Genomic DNA, 7888 nt, shown 5'->3' on the forward strand with positions numbered 1-7888 from the left:
TACATACCCTTTGTCCCCTAGTTCTTTCCTCCATTTCCCTTTACTTTCCTCTTGTCCCACTATCATGGTCAGTCTTCATTTGGGTTTCAGTGATTTCTCTCGGCTACATTGCCCTTGCTGAAGAGGCATGCTGTTTTTTTGCCAAAAACTGACTCACTGAGATGGCTACATGAGCAGTGCATTGTTGTGGTGGCAAAACCAGTCCCATATCTGCCACAAATCAGGCACTTTTTTGTCACACAGCGTTACGCTATCTTTACAGAACTTCTAAATAGAAAGCTTGATTAACAGTCTGACCTGGTGGAATGAACTCCAAATGCACTATGAGTGGATATTTTCATCTGTTCAGGAAGTTGATGGATGTCCAGAACGAGCTTTGTCATCAATGGACATTTCAACTTTTTTGAAACAAGTTTTTTCCATAGCGCTGTCTTTGTAAGCTCTGTTTAACAGCACAATAGTTTCTACAGCATTTTTCCAGAGCAGGTGACAAAATTTCGCAGCCACATGCTGTTCTCTTAAATTGGTCATCAGAAAAAAAATGAGGTTCAAGTGAAACTGCTTTTATGAAAAAAATTCACTGTAACCAGAGAAAACTTTCCCAGGTAACACTGCTGGGTGCACTAACTCAGAGGGAGTTGCTTGATGCACACCTAGTGGGCGGGGATGGGGCGGGTGGGTGTGTACTATGAAAGCTCATGAGTTGCTTGTTGCACACCTAGTGTACTATGAAAGCTCAGCCCAGCAGAGCTATTTTCTGGTTTTTTTGGGGGGGGATAACCCTTTGTATATGTATAAGAAAGAGCTTTATATCAAGGAGTAATTGTATATCAAGAAAACGTCGCAGCCCAGTCCAACTCAAGTCCTATGTCCAATACTAATCCATCAGTCCCTCTTCAGACTCACGAACCCACATGCAATGATGTAGAATGCAAGAATATCACAGCCCAGTGGGTGCAAAGTCCCATGGATCCGATGGCGTTGAATGCATCTCCAGGGCTCAGGCAGGTCCCAGTGTGGCTCGCCAGCAGGAAGGTGAAGGACCCTCCTTATGAGCAGGTCACACCCACAAGAAGGCACCATAAGGCTGTGACCTAATTGACAAGCTAGACTCCACCCCTACACTTTCATATCTTCACATTGACGTGAAAGTATGTAACTACCACAACTGCTAACTGAAAGGCTGGGGACTCAAGTTCATCCAGAAGTATCTCAAAAGAAAGGTCTGGGGGCCTATTTCCCTGCTTCCCACCCGGCCCTCCCCACTCCACCCCACAAAAAAGCAATCATTGAAAATCCTATGGAGTACAATTGTGCTCTGAAACCCATGAAGCTTCCATGAGTTGAAATTGACTCCATGCGTTCCCGGTAGTGATGTTATTCAGTAATATAGACGTATACAAAATACAGTATTATACAGTATCCTAAATCTTGGAGACCATCCCCCCAAATGCCAACAGCCAAGTTGTCATCAATGGACACAAAGCAGTCTTTGCTGATAATGCCCAATGCCAGCTTACCTGGGAGCTGACTGACCCTTACTTAGTCTCCTCATTTTAAAAATAAAGTTAATGAGCAGCTTCACTTACATTCCAGCGACAGCACGTGGCTTTGGCTCTGATGTCCCCAAACACACCGAGCGCCCGCTCATCTTTGGTCTTTGCTCACATGCTCCCCCAGTTGGGGGTGTTCTCTCCATTGTTAATTATTAACAGCCAGCTCTCAAGTCTCAGCTGGTAAGTCATCTCCTCAGAGAAGTTTTCATTGATCCCACGCCCCCACCAGACAGGAGGTTTTCATTATTATATATGATTATGGGCACCCAGCCCTCTTCCGTTAGAACATTAACCTAGTTTGTAAGTATTTAATGATATGATGGTTTGATTAACAGCTGTCTCCCTCTCCTAGACAGTACTAGCACCTAACACTGTTCAGTAAATTTACTATATAAATAAATCTTCATGCAGTGACCTTCTGTTTTCATCAGCAAATCTTCAGAAACTGGGAGGGAAATTCTCTGGAAAAGTTGCATAAAGCCTACATTGCAATAACAAGAAAATCTGGGGAATAAGAGTGTGGCAGATACATGACACACCTTCTTCCCAACAAGAAAAGCACAGAAGAGAACGTCAACCAAACCAGCTGCAATCCAGTTGACCTGACCTATGAACGATCTGTGAGCTTGGAACTGTGCTCTCTAGCATTAGCGATAGCTGTGCTTTTCAGAAGAAGAGTGTGACCTTTTGTTAGCAGTGCTTCTGGGTGGATTTGAACCCGACACTTTTTGGTTAGTACCTAAATGCCTAAACTTCTGCACCACCTCAGAGAAGGGGGTCTGTTTCCCCTTCCCTTTGAATCTTTGCAGACATTTGATTGCTGTGACCAGTCCTATATGGGAGAAATATTATTGGCAAGGTTTCAGACATAGTCCTGAAATAGCTTGGCAGTCTCTAGAACAGCAGTTCTGAACCTATGGGTCACGACCCCTTTGGAGGTCAAATTACCCTTTCACAGGGGTTGCCCGATTCATAACAGTAGCAAAACGATAGTCATGAGGTAGCAACGAAAATAATTTTATGGTTGGGGGAGTCACCACCACATAAGGAACTATATTAAAGGGTCACGGCATTAGGAAGGTTGAGAACCACTGGTCTAGAAAGACAGTCACTCTATTAGAAATAAAACCACTCTGAGTCCAGGTACCGTGGTAACTCAAGCCACATAGGGAAGCCTTGAAGGGAGAGACCCCTGTAGAAACAGAGAAGAGAGGGGAGAGGAGAGAACCCCAAGGCTTCAGACACGTGAATCAAGAAGCCAAACCAGCTGCAGCTGCCTCGGCTGGCTCCACGTGGATCCGCGATGATTCATCCAGACAGGTCTTTTCCAAATTCCAGATCCACAGCCACAGGCAAAGGAAAACCAGTACCTGAAGCCACTACGTTTGGAGGCAGTTTGTTGGGGAGCAGTGGATCACTGGGACAAGAATTGAGAAAAGTAAATGCAAGATGAGGAGACACTGAGGAAAGATGGGTGATGGGAGGGTAGCAAGTGTGGAACCAGCCCCTCTGAACAGTGAGTGGCTCTGCATCAAACTACCTGAAGCTTGTTCTACGCAGTATCCAGTTTATAGGATACCTCCCGCCCACCCCACCCCACACACAAGCCTGATAAGTTCTGGCAGGAAAAAAAAAGTTTGGTACAGCAGTCTGATTCCATTGTTTATATGCTCCATAACTCTGAGAGTCAGGCCTGTGCATCATCAAGCACATGAGATGAAAGAAATGGAAATGATTTAAAAGGTTAATGGCTGCAGGAAATTTCCATCCATCTTCAGTATAAGAAGATTCCCATTCAGCAGAAGTGGAGCAACAACGTTGTTGAGATTTGCCCCTGGAGTGGCTAGGTGAAGCTCCTTCACCCATGAAAAGAACAGGAAAGAGGATTACAAAGCCAGCCACTGTCAGGCTCTCTATGTTTTCTTTTCTCTCTTCTCTTTCTCCTCCTACTCATGCTAGTCCTCCTCGGCCATTATGATCACCATCGTCACAGCAGCCACTAGCATCGGTAGAGCACTTACTATGTCCATGCTGCAGAGCTTAACATGGGTCATCTCATTAGCATTTATAGTACCATGAGCTGGGTGTCATCTTTGTTTTGCAAAATAAAAATATATATACTGAAGTCCAGAAGATAAAGTCAGCTGACTAATCCTGTCCAGATAGTTCAGGATGGAGCCAAGATTTGAACAAAAGGGCATTTGACTCCAAACTTTCCTCTTAGCAGTTGGGAAGGAGAGAGAAACTATTAATGTTTCATATGCTGAATTAGGTTTAGTTTACTCAATCTTTACCAAGCCATGTAAGGTTGGTATTACTTCCTATATTTTATATAGGAGTATCTGAAGTCCAGAAGGATCCAGCAAATCGTACAATTCTCACACAGCTCTCACATAACCAGGGTCCAAACCCAGGCTTTGCACTGACCTTGAGTGGCTTCTGGGTCAACTAACCCCACTGAGAACTTACATTTCCACATCAGATTTACCAAACCAGAATCTACATTTTAACAAGACCCTCGGGTGATTCCAAAAGTGCATGGGGAAAATGGAATTGAAAGAAAATGGAATTTTTCCATGAAATTTTGAAGCCCCATCGTATGTCAATCTTTGAGTACACACAGTTAAGTAAAATAATTATTGCTTAAAAATCATACAATCCGCCTCTTTCCAGACCTGGCTGAGCAGGAGGTGCCATCATGGGAGTTAACATCCGCCACTACAAGGACCGAAAGGTTCATCGCAAGGAACCCAAAGGCCAGGACATCTACCTGCACCTCTTGGTCAAGCTGTACAGGTTTCTGGCCCGGCGGACCAACTCCACCTTCAACCAGGTTGTGCTGAAGAGACTGTTCATGAGCCGCACAAACCGGCCGCCCCTGTCGCTTTCTTGGATGATATGGAAGATGAAGCTTCCTGGCCTAGAAAACATGACAGCTGTGGTCGTGGGGACCATAACGGATGACGTGCGGGTGCAAGAGGTGCCCAAGCTGAAGGTGTACGCCCTACTAGTGAGCAGCCCGGCCCGGAGCCGCATCCTCAAGGCTGGGGGCAAGATTCTCACCTTTGACCAGCTAGCCCTGGACTCCCCCAAGGACTGTGGCACTGTCCTGCTGTCTGCTCTGTATCTCTGTGCCCCCCTTTCCAGGTCCACTCAAGGGCCACGAGGTGTACAGGCATTTCAGCAAGGCACCAAGGACCCCCACAGTCACACCAAACCCTATGTTCGCTCCAAGGGCCAGAAGTTCGAGCGAGCCAGAGGTCAATGTGCCAGCTGAGGCTATAAAAACTAACCCTAGATCCAGTCCTGTTGTTAAAACATTTTGGATGCTCAAAAAAAAAATCATACAATCCTTTATTAAGAAAAAATATTAAAACATAAGTTAATATTTATTGGCAGGAGAAATACAGGAGAAAGATGAGGCTTTCTACTCTATGTAAAGAGTTACAGTCTTGAATATTCACAGGGGCAGATCTACCCTGTCCTGTAGGGTCACTGTGAGTCGGCATCAACTGGAAGGCAGTGAGTTTGTTGTTATTTATTGACATACCCTAAATCTAGATCTATTCATTTCTGAAAGCAGTGTTTCTATCTCTCTAACCTTTCCTTGGTGCCCAGGTGCCGTAGTGGTTACATATTGGACAGCTAACCACAAGCTCAGCAGTTCAAAACCACTAGCCACTCTGTGGGAGAAAGGTGAAGTTTTCTATTCCTCTAAAGCGCTGCAGTCCCGAAACTCTCAGGGACAGCGCTCCCCTGTCCTGTAGGGTTCCTGTGAATCAGAATTGACTCAATGGCAGTGAGTTTCATTTTTGTTTGTTTATTTTTGGGAACCTATCCCCACAGAATTTTCTGCTTTTCGATATAAAACAAAAACAAAACAAAAAAGCCGCACTTCCATCTGGTTGATTTTGACTCATAGAGACCCTAGAGGACTGAGTAGACCTGCCCCTGTGCATTGCTGGGCCTCTTCACGGGCGCGGAAGCCTCGTTTTGAGGCTGTGCAGTGACCAGAGGTTTTGAATTCCTCCCTGGGCGGTTCCCAGCCCATCGCATAACCCTCTACCCCACGACGGGTTCCTGCTCTTCTGTAGACGCCACGTCGGAATGCAGCGCTGGCATCCTTGAGGGGCCCGCGATTCTTTGGAAGATTTGTATGCGTTTGGGAACAAAAAGAAGTCTAATGGGGCCGATCAGGCTGTCGGGTGGATGAGGTAAGGTTTCCCAGCAAAATTCTCACGGGGCAGAGCTGACAACCCTCAAAAACGAGCGGCTGTGCTGTTTCCTGCGGCTCAGTGTTGCTGGCCATTTTCTCTCCTCTGCAACTTTCGTTCTTCATTGAACTTCTTTCTAATGAGCCCCATGAATGTCCAGTTTCAGTCAAGAAAATCTGTTCCGTAAAACTGATGCTCTGCTGTGTAAACACAATAAAAAGCTAAATAAAAATTTTTACTGGGAAAGGGCAGCCCTTTGCCCAGGGGCAAAGTTCCGAAGGCAGGCTAGGTGAGGAACGAAGGAGGAGGGGAATGGGACTCCCTGGATAGAAAGGGAGGAAGGGGGGTGGGGTGGGGATGAGTGATGTTGCATTACGGGGAGTGCAACGAACAGCAGGACACCAAATGTGCAGGAATTGCCACCCAATGCATGATGTTAAGAAAACGAAAAACATAATTTATTAGGATTACCCCTTTGGGATTCCAAAGTTAGTCTCCATAACCTTCCGAGCTGACCTCTCTGCCTTGAATTTCACAGGCTGGGGGGGGGGGGCGGCTCCCCATGGGCAGTCGTTTTGATTGGACCCTTTTTAAAAGGCACACCCTACCAAGACTAAAACGAGTGTGTTACTAAGCAAACATTTCTGCTGCCACCCCCCATCACAGGGACATGTGGAAAAATGGTTGGTTTGGAAGAAACCAGTGCCTGGACGAACCGGACCCCTATAACAACAATACTTTTTGATTTACTCTCTTGTGTGTATGAATTTTAACAGTAGAGAATGGTTCTTTCTTTTACATCTAGTTTAATGGACTTTTGAAAGGGCTTTACCCCAAGTTATTTCTTCCACCTCCGCAAACATGCTGTTGAGTATGAAATAGTCATAAAAAATACTGCCAGACAATGTGTTTCCAAAACCTCGGAGGAACTGAGAAAGAGTTGTTATACAAGTCCAGGGCCCCTCTAGCCACTAGTATTATATAATAAATCACAACCTTGTTGTTAAAATTCTATACACTTAGCTAGGACTGTCGTTTTCAGCATGCTTTGATGATCTCATTAGCCCCTAATGTGGTTGTAATTAGGTAGATGACTCTGCCATCAATGGGTTATTGCACTGAGCTCGTAGGAAGGAATAAGTGGCACGCGACAGGAATATAGAAAGGTTACCACCATTCAGAAAAGGGAAATGTGACTTGTGTGTCAGTCGGTGGGACACAGAACAGACTGAGTTTAAAGGGCTAATAGCATGTAGTGAGTGCTTACAACATGCACACTGCATGGTAGGCACTGCGTGTGCTCCCTTTGAAAGCTTCGGATAGATTGAGAGGTAGAAATGAACATTAAAAATTGGTATTTCACATAGTGGGACTTTAAACAGGGAGCTGTGTACAAAGGTGTTGAAATACCTGGAAAAGCAACAAGAGCAATCTGACTTGAAACTCATTGCTCACAAGTTGAGTCCAATTCAGAACAATTCTATAGAAGAGTAGAATTGCCCATCGGGTTACCAAGGCTGTTATCTTTAGGGAAGCAGACTGCCGAATCTTCCTCCCACCAAGTGACTGAGGGTTCAAACCACTGACCTTTCAGTTAGCAGTCAAGCACTTAACCACTGGACTACCAGGGCTCCTTGATTTGACCATAAGCCCCACATTATCTTTCACAGTTATGTCCCCAGCGCATACCAGAGTACCCGATATTTGCTACCAATTCAGTAACTATTGAATCTATGGTTACACTTAGAATTCTTGGTGGTGCAACTAAAACACTCCACTTCTAACCAATAGGTTGGAGATTTGAATCCACACGGAGGCTCCTGTGAAGAAAGGTCTGATGATCTGCTTCTAAAAAGTCAGTCATCAAACCCCTTTGGGGAGGTGAGCAGCCTTGCTATCATGCAGAGTGCTTTGGAAAGTGGATTATGGCAGATGTATTGAGGTGAAAATGTAACATCTTATCATTTGATCTCCCTTTGACCCACTTTGAAGTCATTCTAGTTTTTAATATTTCCTGCTTGCTTTTTAAAAATCACTTTATTAGGAGCTCTTACAGATACCATAACATTCCATAGTTCAATTGCATCAAGCAGTATTGTACAATTGCTACCACCGTCC

The 7888-nt window shown here is 45.0% G+C and overlaps 1 pseudogene; it reads left to right on the forward strand.

Moving 5' to 3' along the window:
• The first annotated feature begins 4254 nt into the window (after positions 1-4254).
• LOC101646217 lies at positions 4255-4848 on the forward strand (annotated as a pseudogene).
• Positions 4849-7888: the final 3040 nt, after the last annotated feature.

The sequence above is a fragment of the Echinops telfairi genome, unplaced genomic scaffold, assembly GCF_000313985.2.
Source record: "Echinops telfairi isolate 266 unplaced genomic scaffold, ASM31398v2 ScPeMD7_443;HRSCAF=831, whole genome shotgun sequence".
Taxonomy (NCBI): domain Eukaryota; kingdom Metazoa; phylum Chordata; class Mammalia; order Afrosoricida; family Tenrecidae; genus Echinops; species Echinops telfairi.